This window comes from Erythrolamprus reginae, chromosome Z (assembly GCF_031021105.1).
Source record: "Erythrolamprus reginae isolate rEryReg1 chromosome Z, rEryReg1.hap1, whole genome shotgun sequence".
NCBI classification, from domain to species: domain Eukaryota; kingdom Metazoa; phylum Chordata; class Lepidosauria; order Squamata; family Dipsadidae; genus Erythrolamprus; species Erythrolamprus reginae.
The window spans coordinates 93,485,205-93,508,975 of record NC_091963.1 but is presented as its reverse complement, the minus strand read 5'-3'; the positions used below and the strand labels follow the sequence as shown (position 1 = coordinate 93,508,975).

General features: G+C 45.6%; 1 protein-coding gene and 1 long non-coding RNA gene across 5 annotated transcripts in view; one reads left to right on the top strand and one right to left on the bottom strand.

Annotated features, from left to right (window-relative positions):
- Positions 1–23,771, top strand: part of IFI35 (interferon induced protein 35) — a 102,487-nt gene that overhangs the window by 55,738 nt on the left and 22,978 nt on the right. The gene's annotated exons all lie outside the window — the stretch shown is intronic.
- The window catches only part of LOC139153276 (uncharacterized), a 37,297-nt gene extending 13,526 nt beyond the window's left edge, over positions 1–23,771 (bottom strand). The window contains exon 1 of the long non-coding RNA XR_011556785.1: positions 1–23,771. This exon is cut by the window's left edge and continues 9,108 nt beyond it. This is a non-coding gene — a long non-coding RNA (uncharacterized lncRNA).

Below are 23,771 nucleotides of genomic sequence, written 5' to 3'. Positions count from 1 at the left end.
ACCATGGCCACATCGCTAGCGTCCAACTGTATGATAAATTGTTGCTCTGGGTCAGGATGCTGTGGGATTGGCTCCTGGGTGAATAGTCGCTTCAATCTCGCAAGAGCTTTTGGGCAGTTCATCCAATAGGCTGGTTTGACTTTGGTTTGGTAGGTGTTGGGCCTGTTTTTAGCAGTTCTGTCAGTGGCAAGACTACTTCTGCGAATGTTGGGATGAACTTCCTGTAGAAGTTGCAGTTTCTTGGAGGTGCGTGGGGGCTTCCAGTCAAGCACTGCTCTCACTTTCCCTTGGTCCATTCCAATCCCCTCCCTGGATATACAGTATCCTAGATAGTCTTGTGGATCTTGCATTGGAAAGTTTTTCATATAATTTGGTGGATAGTTTTTTCAACACATAACCTGACATTCCACCCCCCATCTTTCTTTTCCTTAAATAGTACAGGGGCGGTGACCCTCGATGTGGCTGGTTGGATGAACCCCTTCTCCAAGTTGCCATCAATGTACCTCCTCAACTCTTCCAACTCCTTTGGGGACATGAAATAGATCTTCAGTTTCAGGAGTATTGCACCTGGCTCGAATTCGATCACACTGTCCATTGCTGGGTGAAGGGGAAGTTCATTACATTCTACCTTGCTAAACACTATCTTTAGGTCTTGGTATTCTCTCGGCATCCTCTGAGGACCTGGAGGAGTAGTCTCCCTCGCAGGAGTGGCCAGTGGAGCATCAATCAATTTTCCAGACTTCAACATTTACTGGGTTTCTGGTTCTAAAGTGGGGGTCTCAGCCCATTATGCACCTTAGTTTCCGGTATCCATCTTCCCATCTTATGCTGGGTGTCCACTTGTCTATCCATGCTAAACCTATGATGATGGCTTCGGACATTTTGGGTCCTGGAGGTGGAAGTAATTGAAGGATTCTTAGGAATCCAAAGTGTACTCCCAGCTTGGAGTGGTGACTTCACTGGAGTATTTCCAACCTGAGGCTGACAGACACTTATAGTATGGACCCCTTCCAAGCTAAGCCTTCTCTTATGGTTAGGACGTTGTCATTGTCGTTAAGCCAGGGGTCGTTAGGCATTGCTGCCTTCAATTTGGCTCTGTCTGCTATGGCCTCTCATGAGAACTGCGGCTGCCAGTTCCCCTTCAGTGGGAGTAGGCCTGCTGTTTTTCTGGGGAGGAGGAGATGACAGGGTGGAACTCCTCTTTGGCTGTCATATTGAGACTTCCTAGATACAGCATCAGCTAGGAGATTTTTTCCCCCCACTGAAATGTGCTCCAGTTCTAATTTGAATCACCTAAACTTTTGCACCCAAAGCACTTATTTGGGTGAATGTTTCCTGAGGGTTTTCAGGACCTTGAGGTTTTTATGGTCTGTCCACACCTTTAGCAGTAGAAACATAGAAGACCTTGCTCCATTCTAGGAATTGCCTCCAAGTGAGTGGCACCCAAGAAACGGCATAGACTTCTTTTCCCCAAATGGCCCATCTTAACTCCATAGCTGTGAGTTTCTTCAAAATGTAAGCACATGGCAATAGTTGTCCATTCTCATCCTTCTGTAACAACATTTTTGCCACCGCTACATCGCTGGAGTCTGACTGGATTATGAACTGCTAGTCTAGATCTGGGTCCTGTAAGATTGGTTCTTGGGCAGAAAACCAATTTGAGCCATTCAAATACCTTTGGGCATCCCATTGTCTATCCAATCGATTGGTTGAGCCTTGGATTGGCGAGTGATGGGACAGTTTTTAACAATTTTGTCAATGGCAGAGCTACCTCGGCAGAGGATGGGATCAAGTGCCGGTAAAAATTGTCAAAGCCTAAGAAGCTTTGAAGTTGCTTGTGAGTGCATGGGTGTTGCCAGTAAAGAACTGCTTCCATTCTCCCTGGATCTATCTCTATTCCCTCATTGGAGATACGACACCCTAAGTAGTCTAGTGAGGTCTTGGAAAGTTTTGCATATAGTTGGCTGCTAAAAGTTTTCTCAGGACTTGTCACACTAATTTCACATGCTCCTCCAGCATTTCGCTGTAGATGAAAATATCATCTAAAGAAATGAGCACACTCTTGTATAGATGGGGATGAAGCATCTCCTTAATGTATTGCATTAAAATCATGGGGGCTACTTGTACTCCAAAGGGCATGAGTATAAATTGGAAATTCCCCAGTGGGCAGTTGAAAGTGATCTTCCATTCATCCCCTTCTCTTATTCATATGCAGTAATAAGCTTCTCTGAAGTCCATCTTGATAAATATCTTGCCCTTGGACAAGTGGTTCAGCATGTCTCATGAAAGGGAGGGGGTAGGTGTTTTGCACGCATATGCCCTTGATCCCCTAGAAATCAACGCATAATCTGACACACAGACAGACACAGCCTTTTTACTACTCCACTGCAAGTTGGCATCAATGTATTTTCTCAACTCTTCCAGTTCCTTCAGGGTTGTGGAATACATTTTTGGTTTTTGGAGCATAACCTCCAGTTCGAATTCTATCACAGTCAGTAGGCTGGTGAGGGTGAAGTTCATTAAATCCCTCTAGGTCTCAGTATTTGGCCGGCACCTGCTGGGAGCCTGAGGAAGTAGTCTCCCTCGCAGGGCTTTGCAGCTGGGGACAAGTTTAGAGAGTGGCCAAGAGGGGCCAATTAGCGATCCATCTACCAGCTGTAATCTGATGGCAGCTGCCAGGGGCTGGTGAAGCTCCCCAACTTCTCTATTACTGATCTGCTGATTAGGCATCTCGAACAGCCGGTATCTATCATAGTACCTACTTCTCCTGCCTTACTCATGTCTGGCACCTTAAATTTGGCTTTTATGAGGAGGGGGCAAACTGCTTCACTCACCATCAGATCATCTTTTCCACTCCCTCCCTCATCCCATCTTGGAGCCAACATTTCCACTGGTGATGTCTTGGTGTCATTGGGGGGGGGGGGAACAGACTCTTCCACTTGTAGGGCCTTGTGCCCTAGCTCTGATGGCCTTGCAGGTTTCCTCTTGGATCCAGGAAGTGGTCTGGCCCTTGGTAGCCCAAAGGGGGCTGGCACCAGGCACTCAGAAGCTCAATGGCCATATTGGCAACATCATTCTCAGCAATTTGTCTTAGGGGGATCCAGTATCCCAAAGGGCTCCTAGCTGTCCGGTCAGCTGGTTGCTTTTTCTCATCTCAGACTACATGATCCAGAGCGATGGCTGTGGCATACCAGTCTTGGATCCTACTTATGGCCCCTCAAATCTCGCACACCTTTTTCAACTCAGGATCTAGGGTGTCTCAGAACATGTTCACCAGCACCCTTTTGGACTAACCCTACACTTGTCCCTCTGCTCTGCTGAATCCCCACATCAATTCTTTTGCTGGCATTTTCACTTGCTTCAGCCCCTGAATTTGATTTTCAGCATCCAAGTGTCAGGCTGCATCATGGAACTGGACACTCATCCATTGGGTTCCTGCTTGCGCAGGGGTTTGAACTTGATGGCCTTCATGGTCCCTTTTAACTCTAACAATAAATAAAAATAAATAAATGAACTAATTCACATCATCTAGCTCTGGGGCCGCTTCTTCATGAAATTCTGCTACTCACTCTTCTGCTTCCCCCTTATTCATTCTCTCAGTTATTCTCTCAATATGCTGTCTATTTGGAAGAGCACCCCATATTCATCCATGCAGGATCCCTGTCAAAAGTTGCCCCAAAATTAGGAGTGGCTCTTGGGGCAATGGAGCAGCAGCCTGCATAAATGTAGCTGAGGATGTGGCAACTTCAGGCCCCTCCTGGTTGCAGCAATAGGTCAACTCTCAGGTGGCCTCATCCATGGAACTGTGTCCCTGCACTTGCGGCAGGGCTTGTATGACCAAAACCTGCATTACGAGGGGCTGCTGTACTGTTCCACACTCTGGGCTGAGGTTGGGTAGTAGAGTAGCATCTATTCGAATTGCACCCATCCCATTCTTTGGAAGAAAGCCCATCCATCTGGGGATTGTCCTGGTAGTATGAGGTCCAGGTTTGGTGATTGGACTGGACCTGACAACCTCCACACTCGCTGCGGTTAAGGTTGAGTGCCCCTAGGCTGACTTGGTGGGTTGCCCTCAATTCAGGGTGAAAGGTAGCCCATGTAGTTCTTGTGGAGAGATTCCCAGGGATCCCGCTTGCCATGGTTTGGAAGGAGGCTATGTCCCTATTCCCTTTGGGTCCCATATACTTCTTTGTGAAGGAGAACTTGGGTTGAACCAGGTTCCATTTAGTTTCAGGTCCCATTTGGGGATTCATCCAACTTCTGTTTAGACATCCAAACAGATTGGGAGATCCATCAATGATTGATTGTGAGACAGTGGCTGTGATTCCTTGCCTTCGGCATGCTCAGTGACCATGGTCTTCTGTTGCCTCATGGTCTGGGGCCAAACCTGCACCCAGGTGAGGCTCCCACCCTTGGTGAGGGGGAGGACTCAACCCCCCAAGTACACCTTGAGATGTTTACTCCAGTTGAGAGAGGGGCTCAACTGGAGTTTGATAGTTTACGCTTGGCCCTTGACTGACTTTCCCTCTCTGCAACATTCATAACAACTGCAAATTCTAGGGATGGAGAGTAGAGGATTCTGGTGTGTTCAATTGATTTGTCCTCTGCTTGCTCCCTGGTGGCTTGCTTCTACTCCATCTTCCTTGAGTCTTTGCACCACCAGATGCTGGGTCAATATTGGGGCTCAGAACCTTGAATAGTGCTCCAGGATCCTTCTGCCAACATATCTGTTACTTTCATTATCTTCCGGGCAGGTGCTCAGCAAAGGATGACCTTGAGAATCTAGAAAAAAAATATTATGGCCACATCTCCATTTCCCTCATGCATCAACCCATCCCAATTTCCCATGGCAAATATACATTATAAATAATAATGTGTGGTAGGCCACTCTCCAACTTAAAGGATGGCTTCGGCCTGATAAGTGGCTTCCCCCCCAATAAAAAAATGTGACCTGCAAGGGAGAGAGAAAATATATTACAGGAGGTTAATTCAGGAATTTTAACCACCCCTTTGCCCCAAGAGGACCATTTGGTTTATCGGCGTATTTATCATAAAATTGCTTGACTAGTTTATCCACTTTAACTTTCCAACATTTTACCCATGTGGATATGGACAAAGGGTAACCCTTCCAATGGATCAGGTATTCTAATTGACCCCTAAATATTCTTGAATCCAAGATCTTTTTTAATTAGTAATATGTCTCCCCCCGAATAAGTACTGGGGGAGGCGGGGGTTGAGTTTGTGGCCTCAAATTGAATATGGTTACCGGTTTTAGTAAGCTGCAATGAAATACTGGATGGATTTATCCCAGTATTCTTGGCAATGCAAGCTATAAAATAACCGGGCTGATAATTTTGAAGATTGGGAAAGGATCTAAGAATTTTGGCCCTCGCTTTTTGCTGGGCATTCTCAATATGATATATTTAGTGGTAAAAAGACTTTATACCTAACTTGGATTCAGCTTGGTGTTTTTCCATCATTTGCACAGTATCTCCATCCATTCAGTCAGGGACATTGATGTAGGAGCTTGAGTAGGCAATTCTGGCATGGGAACAGACACCTGGCTGCTGGTGATCTGGAAAGGGGTTAATCCGAGTACTGCTGTGGTAGCTGTGGTAGCATACTGTTATCGTATGCTACCTCTGCAAATGATAGCAGTTCTGCCCAATTGTCTTGTTGGTAATCTACATAACAACAAATGTATTGTTCCACTACTGCACTCGCACATTCCACTGCCCCAGTTTTGCTTGGCTGGAAGGGCAAGCTGAGTCCCTGCATGGACCCAATGTAGCACAGGACTTCTCTCCAGAGCTTGGTAGTAAACTGTACTCCTCGGTCAGAGATTACTCTCTTGGGAATACAGGCAAGTGGTAGATGTGCTTGAGGAACAATTTTGTTAGTTGCTTGGTGGTAATCCAGATCAGGAAACGAAGTGGGCTTGCTTGGAGAAAAAAATCAATATCAGTCTGGATCTCAGTATTCCCTTTCCTATCTGGGAGTTTGACTGTAAAGTCCATGGCTATTTCCTCTCAGAATCTGCTGAGATTGGCTACTTGCTGCAGCAGTCTAGATGGTTTCTCTGGTTGGATTTTCCTGGTGCACTGGTGGCGCAGATTGTCATGTAGTCCTCTACCTCTGCCTTCATTTTTGGCCACCCAAACTGCCTTTGCATGAGGTGAAGGGTTTTAGGAATCCAAAGTGTCTTCCCAGGTTGGAGTGGTGACTTTACTGGAGTACCTCCATTCTGAGGCTGGCAGGCATGTATACTTTGAACCCCTTCCAAGCTAAGCCTTCTCTTATGGTTAAGGACATCATTGTTGTCATTAAGCTAGGGGTCATTAGGCATTGCTGCCTTCAATTTGATGGTCCACTTGTTTTGGCTCTGTCTGCTATGGCCTATCATTAGAACAGGGGCTGCCAATTCCTCTTTGGTGGGGGTGGGCCTGCTGCTGCTTCTGAGGAGGAGATGATTGCGTGGAACTCCTCTACTCTTTGGCTGTCATATTGGGGCTTCCTCGATAAAGCATCAGCTTGCAGATTTTTCCACACTGGAATGCACTTCATTTCAAATTTGAATCACTTAAAATATTGTGCCCACTGGCCTTGTTTGGGTGAGCTTGGCTGCTAGAACTTTTCTCAGGATGTGTCGCACTAATTTCATGTGTTCCTCCAACATTTTTCTGTAGATCAGAATGTCATCCAAATAAACCAACATGCCCTTGCACTGATGTGGGTGAAGCACCTCCTTGATGTATTGCATGAAAAACATGGGAGCCCCTTGTAGTTCAAAGGGGATGACTCTGAACTGGAAATTCCCCATTTCCCTGATTCATATGCAGTAATAAGCTTCTCTCAAGTCCAGCTTGATAAATATCTTGCCCTCTTCCACTTGTAGGGCTCAGTGCCCCAGCTCTGATGGCCTCGCAGGTTTCTTCTTGGGCCCAGGATGTGGCCTGCCCCTCAATAGTCAGAGAGGGCTAGCACCAGGCACTCAGAAACTTGATAACTGGCTTGGCAACATCATTGGCATTTTGCGCCCTGAGTTGATTCAAAATGGGAGGCAGCCGCTTATCTCAGAAGGATCCAGTGTCTCAAAGGCCTCCTAGCTGTCCAGTTGGCTGGTCGCTTTTTCTCATCTCAGACTACATGATCCAGAACCATGGTTGTGGCATACCAGTCTTGGTCAAATGTTGCCTGAAAATGAGGAGGTGGATCTCAGGGCCGTGGGGCAGCAGCCTGCATGGTTGCAGCTGGCAGTGCTGTGGCTCCTATTAGACTCCCTCCCAGTTGAAGTGGTGAGAAAGCTCTCATGCGGCCCCATCCATGGGGATGTGTCTCTACGCTTGCAGCGAGGTCTGCATGACCAGATCCTGCATTGCAAGGGTCTGCTCACTTTTCCACACCCTGGGCTGAGGTTGGGTGGCAGGGTAGTCCCCGGCATCTACTGGCATTGTGCCCATTCCATTCTTTGAAAGAAAGCCCATCCAGCTGGGGCTTGACCTGGTAGCCCAGGTTTCGTGGTTGGGCTGGAGCTGGCAGCCTCCACACTCCCTGCGGTCAAGGTTGAGGGCTCCCTAGGTTGACTTGGTGGGTTGTCCTTGGTTCAGAGTGAAAGGTAGTTCTTATGCCCATGTAGTTCTTATCCATATGGAGAGATCCCTGGGCACCTTCCATGGTGTGGAAGCAGGCTGTATTCCCACTCCCTTGCGGTCCCAAGTATTTCCAGGCGAAGGAGAACTTGGGTTGAGCCAGGTTCCATCTAATGGTTTCAGGTCCTGGTTGGGGATTTGTCCAAATTATCCTTAGACATCTGATCAGATTGGGGAGATCCATCAGTGATTGGCTGTGAGATAGGACTCTGATCCCTCATCTTGGGAGCATCCAGGGAGCATGGTCTTCTCTTGCCTCCACCCATGGTCTGGGGCCAACGTCACACTGAGGTGAGGCTCCTACAGTTGGTTAGGGGGAGGACTCAAACCCCCAATTCTAGGCAGTTCTGGCATTGGAATGAACTACTAGCCGCTGGTGATCCTGAAGGGGTGTAATCTGGAACTGCTGTGGACAGCTTTATTGTATGTTACTTCTGCAAATGGAAGTAGCTCTGCCTAGTTATCTTGTCGGTAATTTACATAACAACAAATGTATTGTTCCACTACTGCATTCGCACATTCCACTGGCCCATTTTTGCTCGGCTGGAAAGGTGAGCTGATTCCCTGCATAGATCCAATGGAGTATAGGACCTCTTCAGAATGTGGCAATAAACTGTACCCCTCAGTTGGAGATTATTCTCTTGGGTTCCATGCAAGCAGTAAATATGCTTGAGAAACAATTTTGCTAGATGCATAGCTGATGGTAATCCAGAGCAGGCAACCAAGTGGGCTTGCTTGGAGAACAAATCAACAACAGTCCGGATCACAGTATTCCCTTTGCTATCTGGTAGTTCAACTATAAAGTCCATGGCTATTTCCTCCCAGGGTCTGCTGGGATTGGCTACTTGCTAGAGCATTCCAGGTGCTTCCCCTGGTTGGATTTTCCTGATGGTGAAGCTTTTCATGTAGTCCTCTACCTCTGCCTTCATTTCTGGCCTGTGAAATTTCCTTTGCGTAAGGTTTTTAGGAATCCAAAGTGTCCTTCAAGCTTGGAGTGGTGACTTTGCTGGAGTACCTCCAACCGGAGGCTGGCAGGCACTTATAGTTTGGACCCCTTCCAAGCTAGGCCTTCTCTTATGGTTAGGACATCATTGTTGACATTAATCCAGGGGTCGTTAGGCATTGCTGCCTTCAATTGGGCAGTCCACTCCTCCAGGCTCTGTCTGCTACAAGAACAGGGGCTGCCAGTTCCCTCTTTGATGGGGGTAAACCTGCTGCTTCTTTTGTGGAGGAGATTACTGTGTGGAACCCATCTTCTCTTTGGCTGTCATATTGGGGCTTCCTCGATAAAGCATCAGCTAGCAGATTTTTACCCAGTGGAATGTGCTTCAATTCAAATTTGAATCACCTTAAATATTACCTCCAGTGCACTTATTCTGGTGAATGTTTCCTGGGAGTTTTCAGGGCCTGAAGGTTTTATGGCCTGTCCACACCTTGAGCAGTACCTTGCTCCCTTCTAGGAATTGCCTCCAACTGAGCAGTTCCCAAGAAATGGCATAGGCTTCCTTTTTCTCAAATGGCCCATCTTCTCTCCATGGCTGTGAGTTTCTTCAAAATGCAAGCGCATGGCAGTAGTTGTCCTTTCTCATCCTTCTGTATGTAACAAAACTGCTGCCACCGCTACATCGCTTCTGTTGCCACTATTGCATCGCTGGTATCTGACTGGATTATGAACTGTCGGTCTGTACCTGAGTGCTGTGAGATTGGTCCTTGGGCAAAAAAAACATTTTAGCTGTTCAAATTGAATGAAAACCACACGGGGCCCCTGTAGTGCAAAGGGCATGATACTGACTTGGAAATTCCCCAGTGGGAAATTGAAAACGGCCTTCCATTCATCTCCTTCCCTGATTAATATGCAATAATAAGCTTCTCTCAAGTCCAGGTTGGTAAATATCTTGCCCTTGGACAAGTGGTTTGATATGTCTGGGAGTGTAACCCCCAATTCAGCACCGCCAATTCGGACCAATTCCACATTTTTCCAGCTGCTCTTCTGAATTCCCACATCATTTTTTTGCTGGCTGTCTTGCTTGCTTCAACCCCTGAATATGTATTTTGTTATCCATGTGTCAGGCCGCATCGTGAAACCGGACCTTCATCATTTAGATGAACTTATTCACATTGTCTAGCTGAAGGGCCACTTCGCCATGGAGTTCTGCTACCCTCTCCGCTGCTTCCCCCTAATTCATCCTCTTGGTTATTCTCTCAATATGCTGTCTGTTTGGAACATCCCATATTGATTTACGCAGGATCCCAGTCAAATGTTGACTGAAAATGAAGGGCTGGCTCTCGGGTCAGCATTTTGGCAGCCTGCATGGATGCAGCTAGTGGTGCTGTGGCTTGAGGCAGGGGTCCTCCAACTAGGCCCCCTCCTGGTTGCAGTGTTGGGTCAGCTCTCGGCGTCCCCCATCTGTGGGGATGTGTCCCTGTGCTTGCAGCAGGGCCTGCACAACCAGATCCTGCCTTATGAAAGGCTGCTGCACTTTTCAACACCCTGGGCTAAGGTTGGGGGCAGGGGGGTCCCCAGCATCTACTGGCAATGTTCCCATCCCATTTTTTGGAAGAAAGAGCATCCAGCTGGGGCTTGCCCCAGTAGAGTGAAGCCCAGGTTCGGTGGTTGGGCTGGAGCTGGTAACCTCCACACTCCCTTCAGTCAAGATTGAGGGCTCCTTGGGGGTGGGCCTGCTGCTTCTTCTGTGGAGGAGATGACCGTGTGGAACTCCTCTTCTGTTTGATTGTCATATTGGGGCTTCCTAGATATAGCATCAGCTAGCAGATTTTTCTCCACTGGAATGTTCTTCAATTTGAATTTGAATCACCTTAAATATTATTCCCAATGCACTTATTCTGGTGAATGTTTCCTAGCAGTTTTCAGGGCCTCAAAGTTTTTATGGTCTGTCCACACCTTGAGCAGTACTTTGCTCCATTCTAGGAATTGCCTAATGAGCAGCACCCAACAAACGGCATAGGCTTCCAAATGACCCATCTTCTTTCTGTAGATATGAGTTTCTTCACAACATAAATACATGGCAGTAGTTGTCCTTCTTGTCCTTCTCATTCTTCTATAAGAAAACCGCTGCCACCGCTATATTGCTGTCGTCTGACTGGATTATGAACTTCCAGTCTGTATTTGGGTGCTGTAAGATTGGTTCTTGGGCAAAAAATCCATTTGAGCTGTTCAAATGCCTTTGGCCATCCCATCCCATCCCATCCCATGCCATCCCATCTATCCAATTGATTGGTTGGCCTTTGGCTTGGTGGGTGTTGGGCCAGTTTTTAACAATTCTGTCAATGGCAGAGCCACCTCAGCAAAGGATGGGATAAAATGCCGGTAGAAATTGTCAAAGCATAAGAAACTTTGAAGTTGCTTGTGAGTGCATGGGTGTTGCCAGTAAGGAACTGCTTTCACTGTTGCTGGGTCCATCTCTATTCCATCATTGGAGATACAGTACCATAAATATCTTGTGGAATTTGCATATAATAACTTTTGCATAGAGCTTGGCTGTTGGAAATTTTCTCAGGATTGGTCACACTAATTTCATGTGCTCCTCCAGCATTTAACTGTAGATGGGAATGCCATCCAAATATATGAGAACCCCATTGTACTGATGTGGGAGAAGCCCCTCCTTCATATATTGCATAAAAACCACAGGGGGCCCTTATAGTGCAAAATGCATGACTCTGACTTGGAAATTCCCCAGTGTATAGTTGAAAGCAGTCTTCTATTCATCCCCTTCCCTGATTTATATGCTTCTCTCAACTCCAGTTTGGTAAATATCTTGCCCAAGTGGTTCGGCATGTCTGGGAGTGTAATTCCCAGTTTGGCACCTGTGGGACCAATTCCACACTTTTCCTGCTATTCTTCTGAATTCCCACACCACTTTTTTGCTTGCTGTCTACGCAGAATCCCTGTCAAATGTTGCCTGAAAATGAAGAGGTGGCTCTCGGGACAGTAGGGCGGTAGCCTGCACAGACATAGCTGGCGGTGTTGTGGCTTGAGGCAGGAATCCTGCAATTAGGCCCCCTCCTGGTTGCAGCAGTGGATCAGCGATCGGGTGGCCCCATCTGTGGGGATGTGTCCCTGTGCTTGTGGCAGGCCTTGCACAACCAGATCCTGCATTGTGAGATGCTGCTGCACTGTTCCGCATCCTGGGCTGAGGTTGGGTGGCAGGGAGGTTGCCAGCATCCACTGGCATTGTGCCCATCCCATTCTTTGGAAGAAAGTCCATCCAGCTGAGGCTTGCCCGAGTAGCATGAGGCCCAGGTTTGGTGGTTGGACTGTACCTGGTGACCTCCACACTCCCTGCAGTCAAGGTTGAGGGTTCCCTAGGCTGACTTGGTGGGTTGTCCTCGGTTCAGTGTGAAAGGTAGCCCATGTAGTTCTTATTCCTGTGAAACAATCCTCTGGGATCCCCCTTCCATGATGTGGAAGCAGTCTATGTCCCCACAGCCCCACAGGGGTCCCAGGTATTTTCTGGTGAAGAAAAACTTTGGTTGAGCCCAGTTCCGTCTAGTGGTTTCAGATTCTGGTTTGGGATTCATCCAAGTTACGTTTATTCATTTGATCAGATAGGGAGATCCATCAGTGATTGACTGTGAGATAGTGGCTGTGATCCCTCACGTTTGGAGTATCCAATGAGTATGGTCTTCTGTTGCCTTCACTCATGGTCCGGGGCCTATGTCACACCCAGGTGAGGCTCCAACGGTTGGTGAGGGGGAGGACTCAAACCCCCAACTGTAGGCAATTCCAGCACGTGAACGAACTCCTGGCCGCTGGTGATCTTGAAGGGGGTGAATCTGGTACTGCTCTGGACAGCTTTATTATATGTCTTCGGGGTCTTTGGAGAGGGGCGGCACACAAATCTAAGAAATAAATAAGTAAGTAATTCATTCATTCATTCAGTCAGTCAGTCAGTAAATAATAAATACATTAATAAACAAACAAATAAATGTTAACTCTGCAAATGGCATCAGCTCTGCCCAGTTATCTTGTTGGTAATCTACATAACAACAAGTTTTTTTGTTCCACTACTGCGTTTGTACGTTCCACTGCCATATTTTCCTTGGCTGGAAGGGCAAGCAGGAGAACTTTGGTTGAGCCCAGTTCCATCTAGTGGTTTCAGGTTCTGGTTTAGGATTCATCCAAGTTATGTTTAGGCATCTGATCAGATTGGGGAGATCCATAAGTGATTGACTGTGAGATAGTGTCTGTGATCCCTTGTCTTGGGAGTATCTGGTGAGTCTGATCTTCTGTTGCCTCCACTCATGGTCCGGGGCCAACCCCATACCAAGGTGAGGACTCAAACCCTCAACTGTAGGTAGTTCTGGCATGGGAACGAACTACTAGCTTCTGGTGATCTGGAAAGGTGTTAATCCGGTACCGCTGTGAACAGCTTTATTGTATATTTCCTCTACAAATAGCAGCAGCTCTGCCAGTTTTCTTGTTGGTAATTTGCATAACAGCAAATGTAATATTCTACTACTGTGTTCGCATGTTCTGCTGCCCCATTTTTGCTTGGATGGAAGGGTGAGCTTATTCCCTGCATGAATCCAACGGAGCATAGGTATTCTCTCCAGAACTTGGCAGTGAACTGTATCCCTTGATTACTTTCTTGTGGACTCCATTCAAACGGTAGATATGCTTGAGGAAAAATTTTGCTAGATGCATAGCTGATGGTAATCCAGAGCAGGCAAGGAAATGGGCTTGCTTGGAGTAAAAATCAATAACAGTCCGGATCACAGTATTCCCTTTGCTATCTGGTAGTTCAACTATAAAGTCCATGGCTATTTCCTCCCAGGGTCTCTTGGGATTGGCTACTTGCTGTAGCAGTCCAGGTGGTTTCCCTGGTTGGATCTTCCTGGTGCCACAGGTGGTGCAGCTTTTCATGTAGTCTTCTATCTCTGCCTTAATTTTTGGCTATCTTCCCAGCTTGGAGTAGTGACTTCACTGGAGTACCTCCAACCCGAGCCTGGCAGGCACTTATAGTTTGGACCCCTTTCAAGCTAAGCCTTCTGTTATGGTTTAGACGACATTGTTGTCATTAAGCTAGGGACTGTTAGGCATTGTTGCCTTCAATTGGGCAGTTCATTCCTCCTGGCTCTGTCTGCTATGACCTCTCTTGAGAACAGAGGCTGCCAGTTCCCTTTTTGATGGGGGGTGGACCTTCTGCTTCTTCTGTGGAGGAGGAGATGACCATGTGGAATGCCTCTTCTCTTTGGCTGTCATATTGGGGCTTCCTGGATAAAGTATCAGCTAGCAGAATTCCTCCCCCCCGTAATGTTCTTAGGTTTGAATTTGAATCACCTAAAATATTACGCCAAGTGCACTTATTCTGGTGAATGTTTCCTGGGAGTTTTCAGGTCCTAAAAGTTTTTATGGTCTGTCCACACCCTGAACACAGTACCTTGCTCCCTTCTAGGAATTGCCTCCAAGTGAGCAGCGCCCAACAAATGGCATAGGATTCCTTTTCCCAAATGGCTCATCTTTTCTCTGTGGCTTTGAGTTTCTTCTTAATGTAAGCACATGGCAGTAGTTGTCCTTTCTCATCCTTCTGTATATAACAAAGCTGCTGCCACCGCTACATCACTGGCATCCAACTTGATTTTGAACTGCCGGTCTGTATTTGGGTGCTGTAAGATTGGTTCTTGGGCCAAAAACCATTTGAGCTGTTCAAATACCTGTGGGTATCCCATCATCTATCCAGTTGATTGGTTGGCCCTTGGCTTGGTGGTGTTGGGCCAGTTTTTAATAATTCTGTCAATGGCTGAGCCATCTCAGCAAAGGATGAGATAATACGCCAGTAGAAATTGTTAAAGTCTAAGAAACTTTGAAGTTGCTTGTTTGTACATGGGGGTTCCTAGTAAGGAACTGTTTTCACTTTCCCTTGGTCCATTTCTATTCTCTCGATAGAGACACGGTACCCTAAATAGTCTAGTGAGGTCTTGTGGAATTTGCACTTAGAAAGTTTTGTATATAGCTTGGCTGCTAGAAGTTTTGTCACACTAATTATACATGCTCCTCCATCATTCACTGTAGATGAGAATATCATCCAAATAAATGAGCATCCTTTTGTACTGATGGGAGTGAAGCACCTCCTTGATATATCGCATGTATCCCCCCCCCCCCCCCCCCCCGATGTATTGCATGTATTGTCAGTTGTAGTTGAAAGTGCATGATCCTGTTTTGGGCAGCTGAAAGCAGCCTTCCATTCATCCTCTTCCCTGATTCATATGCAGTAATAGGCTTCTCTCAAGTCCAGCTTGGTGAATATCTTGCCCTTGGACAAGTGGTTCAGCATGTCTTTTATGAGAGGGAGGGGTAATTATTTTGCATGCATACACCATTGATCCGTTTGAAATCAATGCATAATCTCTCTCTATCTCACGCACACATAAAATCTTTTTTCTCTTTGAAGAACATGGGAGCAACGACCCTTGGTTTTGCAGGCTTGATAAAATCATGCTCCAAGTTGGCGTCAATGTATTTTCTGAATTCTCCCAGTTCCTTTAGAGTTGTGGAATACATTCTTGGTTTTAGGAGCATAACTCCCAGTTCAAATTCTATTGCACAATCAGTAGGCCTGTGAGGGGGAAGTTTGTTACAGTCCCTCTAGATCTCGATATTCTGCCAGCATTTGCTGGAGCCTGGTATTCTGTCGTTACTTGGTGGGAGCCTGGAGGAGTAGTCTCCCTCGCAGGGCTTGCCAGCTGGGGACAAGTTGCACACTGGGGTGTCTTCCGGTTGGTCTGGTCTTTTGATGGGGGAGTAGGCTTGATGGCCGGTTTAGCTTTTAATATCCATCCTCCCATATTAGGCTCGGGGGGTTATTTGTCTAATCAGGTCAACTCCAGTATAAATGCTTATGACATTCTGGGGTGATTATGAGCCATACATGTTTGTGGTAGTACCCCATTTGCAATTCCACCAATTCTGTGATGAGAGTGGCTGCCCCCCCCCCCCCAATTAGCAATACTTCAACCTTCTAGAATTGGATGGGGCTGCCAGGGGCCTAGTGCCGTTCCCCAACTTCTTTACTACTGATTTGCTGATTAGGCATCTCAAACAGCCTGTATCTGTCATATTATCTACTTCACTCTCCTTCCCCATCACTGGCACCATAATTTTGGCTTTTATGAGGAGGCGGCAAATTGCTTCACTCACCACCGAGTCCTCTTGGCCACTGCCTCCCTCATCTCATCTTGCAGCCATCTCTTCCACTGGTGATGTTCCAGCGTCATCAGGGGGTCAGACATTTCTGCTTGTAGGGCCCCGTGTCCCAGCCCTGATGGCCACGCAGGTTTCTTCTTGAGCCAAGGATGTGGCTTGGCCCTGTGTAGCCCAAGTGGGACTAGCACCAGGCACTCAGAAGCTCAATGCCTGGTTTGGCATTTTACCTCCCAAGTTGATTCAGGATGCGTGGCAGCAGCTTGTTTCAGAGGGATCCCGTGTCCCAAAGGCCTCCTAGCTGTGCTGTCGACTGGCTGCTTTTTCTAATCTCAGATTACATGATCCAGAGCTATGGCTGTGTTATACATAGATCCTACCCAGGGCCCCTTGGATCTTGCACACCTTCTTAAACTCGGAACATGTGCACCAAAAGCCACTTGGACCAATGCCACACTTTTCCTGCTGCTCTTCTGAATTCCCAAAAAAGTTTTGTGCTTGCTGTCCCATTTACTTCAACCCCCAAATATGTTTTTCGGAATCCATGTGTTGGGCCACATAATCCATGTGGAACTGGACCATCATCAATTGGATGAACGCATTCACATTGTCTAGCTCAGGGGCTGTTTCATCATGGAATTCTGCTACCCTCTCTGCTGCTTCTGCCTAGTTCATCCTCTCAGTTATTCTCTCAATATGCTGTCTGTTTGGAACAGCATCCCGTATTCATCAATGCAGCATGGAGGCAACAGTCAAAGGTTACCTGAAAATTATGGGGTGGCTCTTGGGGCAGTGGGGTGTCAGCCTGCATGGACCTAGCTGGCGGTGCTGCAGCTTGAGGCAGGGGCCCTACAATTAGCCCCCCCCCCGGTTACCGCAGTGGGTCAGTTCTCGGGTGTCCCCATCTGTGGGGATGTATCCCTGTGCTTGCAGCAGGGCCTGCACAACCAGATCCTGCATTGAGAGGCTGCTGCACTTTTCCCCACCCTGGGCTGAGGTTGGGTGGCAAAGGGGTCCCCAGCATCCACTGGAATTGTTCCTATCCCATTCTTTGGAAGAAAGCTCATCCAGCGGGGCCTTGCCCTGGTAATGTGAGGCCCAGGTTTGGTGGTTGGGCTGGAGCTGGTGACCTCCACACTCCTTGCAGTCAAGATTGAGGGCTCCCTAGGCTGACTTGGTTGGTCATCTTTGGTTCAGGGTGAAAGGTAGCCCATATAGTTCTTATCCCTATTGAGAGATCCCCTGGGATCCCACTAGCCATCATGTGGAAGGAGGCTCTATCCCCACTCACTTGCGGACCTAGGTATTTCTTGGTGAAGGAGAACTTTGGTTGAGCCCAGTTCCATCTAGTGGTTTCAGGTTCTGGTTTAGGATTCATTCAAGTTATGTTTAGGCATCTGATCAGATTGGGCAGATCCATAAGTGATTGACTGTGAGATAGTGTCTGTGATCCCTTGTCTTGGGAGTATCTGGTGAGTGTGGTCTTCTGTTGCCTCCACTCATGGTCCAGGGCCAACCCCATACCAAGGTGAGGCTTCCACGCTTGGTGAGGGGGAGGACTCAAACCCCCAACTATAGGCAGTTCTGGCATGGGAACGGACTACTAGCCGCTGGTGATCTGGAGAGGGGTTAATCTGGTACCGCTGTGGACAGCTTTATTGTATATTTCCTCTGCAAATAGCAGCAGCTTTGCCCAGTTATCTTTTTGGTAATCTACATAACAACAAATGTAATATTCTACTACTGTGTTTGCACATTCTACTGCCCCATTTTTTTCTGGAATGGAAGGGCGAGCTTATTCCCTGCATGGATCCAATGGAGCATAGGAATTCTCTTCAGATCCTAGCAGTAAACTTTACCCGTTGGTGAGAGATTACTCCCTTGGAGACTCCATGCAAGCGGTAGATGTGCTTGAGTCCAGGTGATTTCCCTGGTTGGGTTTTCCTGGTGCCACAGGAATCCAAAGTGTCCTCCCAGTTTGGAGTGGTGACTTCACTGGAGTACCTCCAACCTGAGGCTGGCAGGCACTTATAGTTTGGACCGCTTCCAAGCTAAGCCTTCTCTTATGGTTAGGACTTCATTGATGTCATTATGCCAGGGGGCATTAGGCATTGCTGCCTTCAATTGGGCGATCCACACCTAGTTCTGTCTGCTGTGAGAACATGGACTGCCAGTTCCCTCTTCGATGGGGGTGGACCTGCTTCTTCTGTGGAGGAGGTGATGACCATGTGGAACTCCTGTAATCTTTGGCTGTCATATTGGGACTTCGTCAATAAAGCATCAGCTAGCAGAATTTTCCCCACTGGTTTGTGCTTTGGTTCTAATTTGAATGACCAAAAATATTATGCCCAGTACACTTATTCTGGAGAATGTTTCCTGGGAATTTTCAGGGTCTTAAAGTTTTTATGATCTGTCCACACCTTGAGCAGTAGCCTTCTCCCTTCTAGGAATTGCCTCCAAGTGAGCAGTGCCCAACAAATGGCATAGGCTTTCTTTTCCCCAATAGTCCATTTTTTCTCCATGGCTGTGAGTTTCTTCGAAATGTAAGCACATGGCAGTAGTTGTCCTTTCTCATCCTTTTGTAACAACACTTTTGCTACCGCTACATCGCTGGCATCCAATTGGATTATGAACTGCCTGTCTGTATCTGGGTGCTTTAAATTGGTTCTTGGGCAAAAAAACCCTTTTGAGCCATTCAAATATCTTTGAGCATCCCATCATCTATCCATTCAACTGGAGGGTGTTGGGCCAATTTTTCACAATTCTGTCAATGGCAGAGCCACCTCAGCAAAGGATGGGATAAAATGCGAGTAGAAATTGTTGAAGCCTAAGAAACTTTGAAGTTGTTTGTGAATGCATGGGCGTTGCCAGTAAGAACTGCTTTCACTTTCGCTGGGTCCATCTCTATTCCCTCGTTGAAGATACAGTATTCTAAAAATAACTGCTTCTGACATTCTGTGGGTGACTATGAACCAGACAAGTTTACAGTAGTACTCCATTTGCAATTCCACCAAGTCAGTGAGGGCCCTTCAATTAGCGATCCATCTATCTTTTAGAATTGGATGGGCGCTGCCAGAAGCCTGGTGCAGATCCCCAACCTCTCTACTACTGATTTGCTGATTATCTATCTTAAAATCTACTTCTCCCTTCTTTCCTATCTTTGGCATGTAATTTTATCTTTTATGAGGAAGGGGCAAATGGCTTCTCTCATCCCATCTTGGAGCCAACTTTTCCATTGGTGATATCTCAGCACTGTCAGGGCGGGACCAGACTCTTTTGCTTGTAGGGCCCAGTACCCCAGCTCCGATGGTCTTGCAGATTTCTTCTTCTTTGGCTCAGGATATGGCCTGGCTCTTGGTAGCCCAAGAGTGTCTGGCACTTGGCACTCAGAAGCTCAATGGATGGCTTGGTGTGATCATTGGCATTTTACACTGAGAGTTGATTCAAGGTGTGAGGCAGCAGCTTGTCTCAGGGGGATCCAGTGTCCCAAAGGTTTCCTAGCTGTCCGGTCACTGGTTGCCTTTTCTCATCTCAGACTACATGATCCAGAGCGATGGCTGAAGCATACCAGTCTTGGATCCTTTCGAGGGCCCCTTGGATCTCGCATGCCTTCTTCAACTTGGGATCTAGAGTGTCCTGGAACGTGGACACCAGAAGCTGCTTAGACCAATCCCACACTTTTCCCACTGTTCTTTGGAATTCCTGTACCATTTTTTTGCTGGCTCTCCCGCTTGCATCAACCCCTGAATTCATTTTTCGGCATCATGGAAATGGATCCTTCAAATGGACAAACTCATTCATGTTGTCTAGCTCAGGGGCCGCTTCATCATGGAATTCTGCTACCTTCGCTGCTTCCCCCTTGTTTATCCCCTCAGTTATTCTGTCAATCAGTTTTCTGTCTATTGGAACATATTCATCCATTTATGCCCACACCCAGTTAAGGAAATAGGCTAGCTTTTTAGGATCCTTGTCAAATGTTCTCTGAAAATGAGGGGTGTTTAGGGCCTCAGGACAGCAGCCTACATGAATGAGACCAGTTGAGCAGCGGCTTTAGGCAGACGCTCTCAAATTAGGCCCCTCTATGTTCCAGCAGTGGGTCCGCTTTCAGGGTAGCCCTATCTGCTGTTATGGTAGGGCCTGTGCAACCAGATCCTGCATTGTGAGGGGCTGTTGTCCTGTTCTATGGCAGGTGGTTCCCCAGCATCTACTGGCATTATGCCCATCCCATTCCAGGGAGGAAAGCCCATCCAGCTGGGGCTTGTCCTGGTAGTGTGAGGCCTAGGTTTGGTGGTTGGGCTGGAGCTGGTGACCTCCACACTCCCTGCAGTCAAGGTTGAGGGTTCCCTAAGACGATTTGGTGAGTCGCTCTTGGTTTGGGGTAAAAGATAGCCCACATAGTTTTTGCTCCCATGGAGAGATCCCCTGGAATCCTGCCTTCCATAGTGTGGAAGGGGGCTATGACCCCACTCCCTTGGGATCCCAGGTTCTTCCTTGCTAAGGAGGACTTGGGTTGGGCCAGGTTCTATCTAGTGGTTTCGGATCCTTGTTGGTGATTCATCCAAGTTATGTTTAAGCATCCAAACAGATCGAGGAGATTCATCAGCAATTGACTGTGAGATAATGACTGTGATCTTTCCCTTCGGAGTGCCCACAAATTGCAGGGATGGAGAGTAGAGGATTCTGGTATGTTCAGTCAATTCATCCTCTGCTGGTGACTTGCTTCTTCTCCTCTATATTCCCTGAGTCTTCGCACCATCCAGTGCTGAGTCAGTCTGGGTCTCAGAACCCTGAACAGTGCCCCAGGATCCGGGGTAGTTGGATGTGTTTTTTAAAGGACATTAGGGTTAGTGTCAGGGCTCCAAATAGCTTCCAAGACAGGCATGGTACAAAGGATGATCTTGATCATCTAGAAAGAATTTGTTATGGATACATCCTTCATGGGTCAACCCCTCACAATTTTGCATGGAAAGAATATATTTTACATCATAATGTGTGGCAACGCCAAAATCTCCAACTCAAATGATGGCTTTGGCCTGACAGCAAATATTTAATCCACCCTGTTGGGAGGACCATTAAAGAAAAAGAAAAAACAAGAAAAAGGGAACCAGTCAGGCCAAAACTAAAATAACAACGGTTCTTCTTTACCTTAATCCAAACTATTTGACAAAAAGCAAGCAAATGCAAAAAAAAGGGGGGGGGGAGGGGGGCAATAGAAACAACACAAAGAAACTAAAAAAAGCAAAACAACCACCAAAAAACTTTGAGCAGGGCTTTATATATAAAAAAATAAAAATAAAGAGCCAAAAATACAATCGACCACTGACATCAATTAACTCTTGATACCAAATCTAAAAATGTTATACCAGTAGATTAGAAAAGAAAAAAAAATCCCAACATCAAGGCAAAGTAATAGCTTTCAACTTTTCTCATTCTCTCATCCATATTCCCTATTCTTTCTTTAAAATGTTCATGTAAATCACATTTTTCAATTCCAACTATGTAGTATTAGTTTTCTTTTGTTTTGCCGTAGTATCCAATGTTCTTTGCATTGCTGCACCAGAAGTGGCCGAGGAGGCTGCTGAAGGTTGATTTGTTGTCATTTTTTCACCTTTAAAAATAATCATGTTTATGTAATCGAAATCTGATTTTTAATCCAAATATTTAATCAACCCTGTTGGGAGGCCCATAAAAAAAATAAAGAAGAAAAAGGAAACAATCAGGCTAATGCCAAGATAAAAAGAAAAAAATTAACATTAAGTTTCTTGTTCTTCAGGTTCTTCATTACCCTAATCCAAAGTTTGACAAAAAGCAAACAAATCCAAAAAAGAAAGGGATAGAAACAAATGCAGATATTGAATAGAAATGAAGCAGAGCAATTTTAAAAAACACTAAGAAAACCCTTAAAAATCCCAACATATAAAAAATTAAAATTAAAATTAAAATAAATGAGTAAAATATACAGTGCACCACCAACACCAATTAACTATTTTATCTTTAAAAGTTCTTTGGTATTTCTAATCTGCCAAAATGTAATCAAAATCTGATTTTTAATTCATTTTTTCCCCCACATTTTGGAATACCTAAAAAAAGGAAAGAAAGAAGAAAAAAGGGAACAAATCAGCATAAAACCAAAATAACAAGAAAAAAAGAAAACAATAAGATTCTTGCAATTCAAGTTCTTTAAATTAATTCAAACAACTTGACAAAAAAGGGAACAAAGGTAGATGAGGGAAAAAGATGTGGGAGCAAAAATACAATTGTTTAAAGGAGAACGAAGCAGAGCGATAAAAAGCAACACATAAATAAAAACAATGAATTTTAAAAACCATCAACAGGGCTTTCTATTTCCAGAGTCCGCTCCTGTCTTCGCTGTTATTATATTGGAGGTGGGTTTGTTACCACACGCCAACTCCCTGCTCTCCCTTCAAGCCATCCCTTTTAGTACTATTCCACAGAGGGGTCTGAAAGAAAAGAATATATTGTTACAAAAATCAATTTTCTTATCACACGACCCACACTGCCTTTTACTCTGCTTCTTTCTTATGACTGCCCCAGCTTCATAACAGCTCGCAATGGCCATTTTTCCAACTATCATTTTGTGAGGCTTCTTTCGACTAACCAGGAAATTTTCAATTTCCCTGCGTCCCTCAGTCTCTGTCCCACTTCTTCACCATCCCTTCAGGACGGCTTTGATTTGAAAAGACCTGCTGATGGCTGGGATTTCAATGATTCTTCAAGGACCCTAAAAAAAAGTATTCCCGGCGATGGTGCCCACAAATCCCCCTTCTCATATCCCTTTTTCAAAATAACCACTGGTACTATAGCCCCTGCTTTCCCCCCCAATTTTTGTATTAATTATTCATCTTTTCCGATCATCTGCCTCACAGATTAGCCTTCCCCTTTTCTCATTGTTTCATCCACTTTCCCTATTTTTTCTTTAAAATCTTTGTGTTCAGTCTCTATCATATTTTTCAATTCCAATTGCATAGTACTTGCTTTTGTTTCTTATCTATTTATCTATTTAATTTGACTTTTTTTTTTAATATATATTTTTATTTATTTTATATGACTTACATTTAGACATCAAACAATACAACATTAAACATTTACACTTGATATATTTACAAAATTTATTTTTTAACAATTCTATTTACTATACCTTTTTCTTAATTTCCACCCAGTTGTACATTTTTTTCCCACACTTTGTAATAGTCCTTATTTTGTTGGTTTTGAATTTCGTATGTTAATTTGCTAAATTTGGCGCAGTCTAATATTTTTTTAATTACCGTTTCTTTGTTTGGAATCTTATCTTGTTTCCAGACTTGTGCATATGCTAATCTTGCAGCAGTAAGTAAGTGATTTATTAAGTAGTAATTTTCTTTGCTATGTTTGCCTCTAATTATGCCTAATAAATACATTTCTGGTTTTATTTCAATTTTATAGCCCAATATTTCTTCCATCCATGCCCTTATTTGAATCCAAATTTTTTTTGCTTCGTTACATTGCCACCATATGTGGTAGTATGTTCCCACTTCTTTTTTACACTTCCAACATTTGTTACTAATGTTTACATTCATTTTGGCTAGGCGCGCTGGTGCATAATGCCATCGGAAGAACATTTTATAAAGATTTTCTTTATATGGTGTTGACAAAGTCATCTTATAGTTAACTGACCATAGTTTTTCCCAGTCTTCTAGCTGAATTGCATATCCAAAGTTAGTCATCCAAGATATCATATTAGGTTTAACAATTTCTTCGATGTTTTCATAGTTTAATAGATAAATATACAGTGATCCCTCGATTAGCGCGGGGGTTACGTTCCAAGACCTCCCGCGCTAATCGATTTCCGCGTTATAGTGGTGCGGAAGTAAAAAACACCATCTGCGCATGCGTGCCATTTTTTTCATGGCCGCACATGCGCAGATGGTGGAGTTTGCGTGTGGGCGGCGGGGAAGACCAAG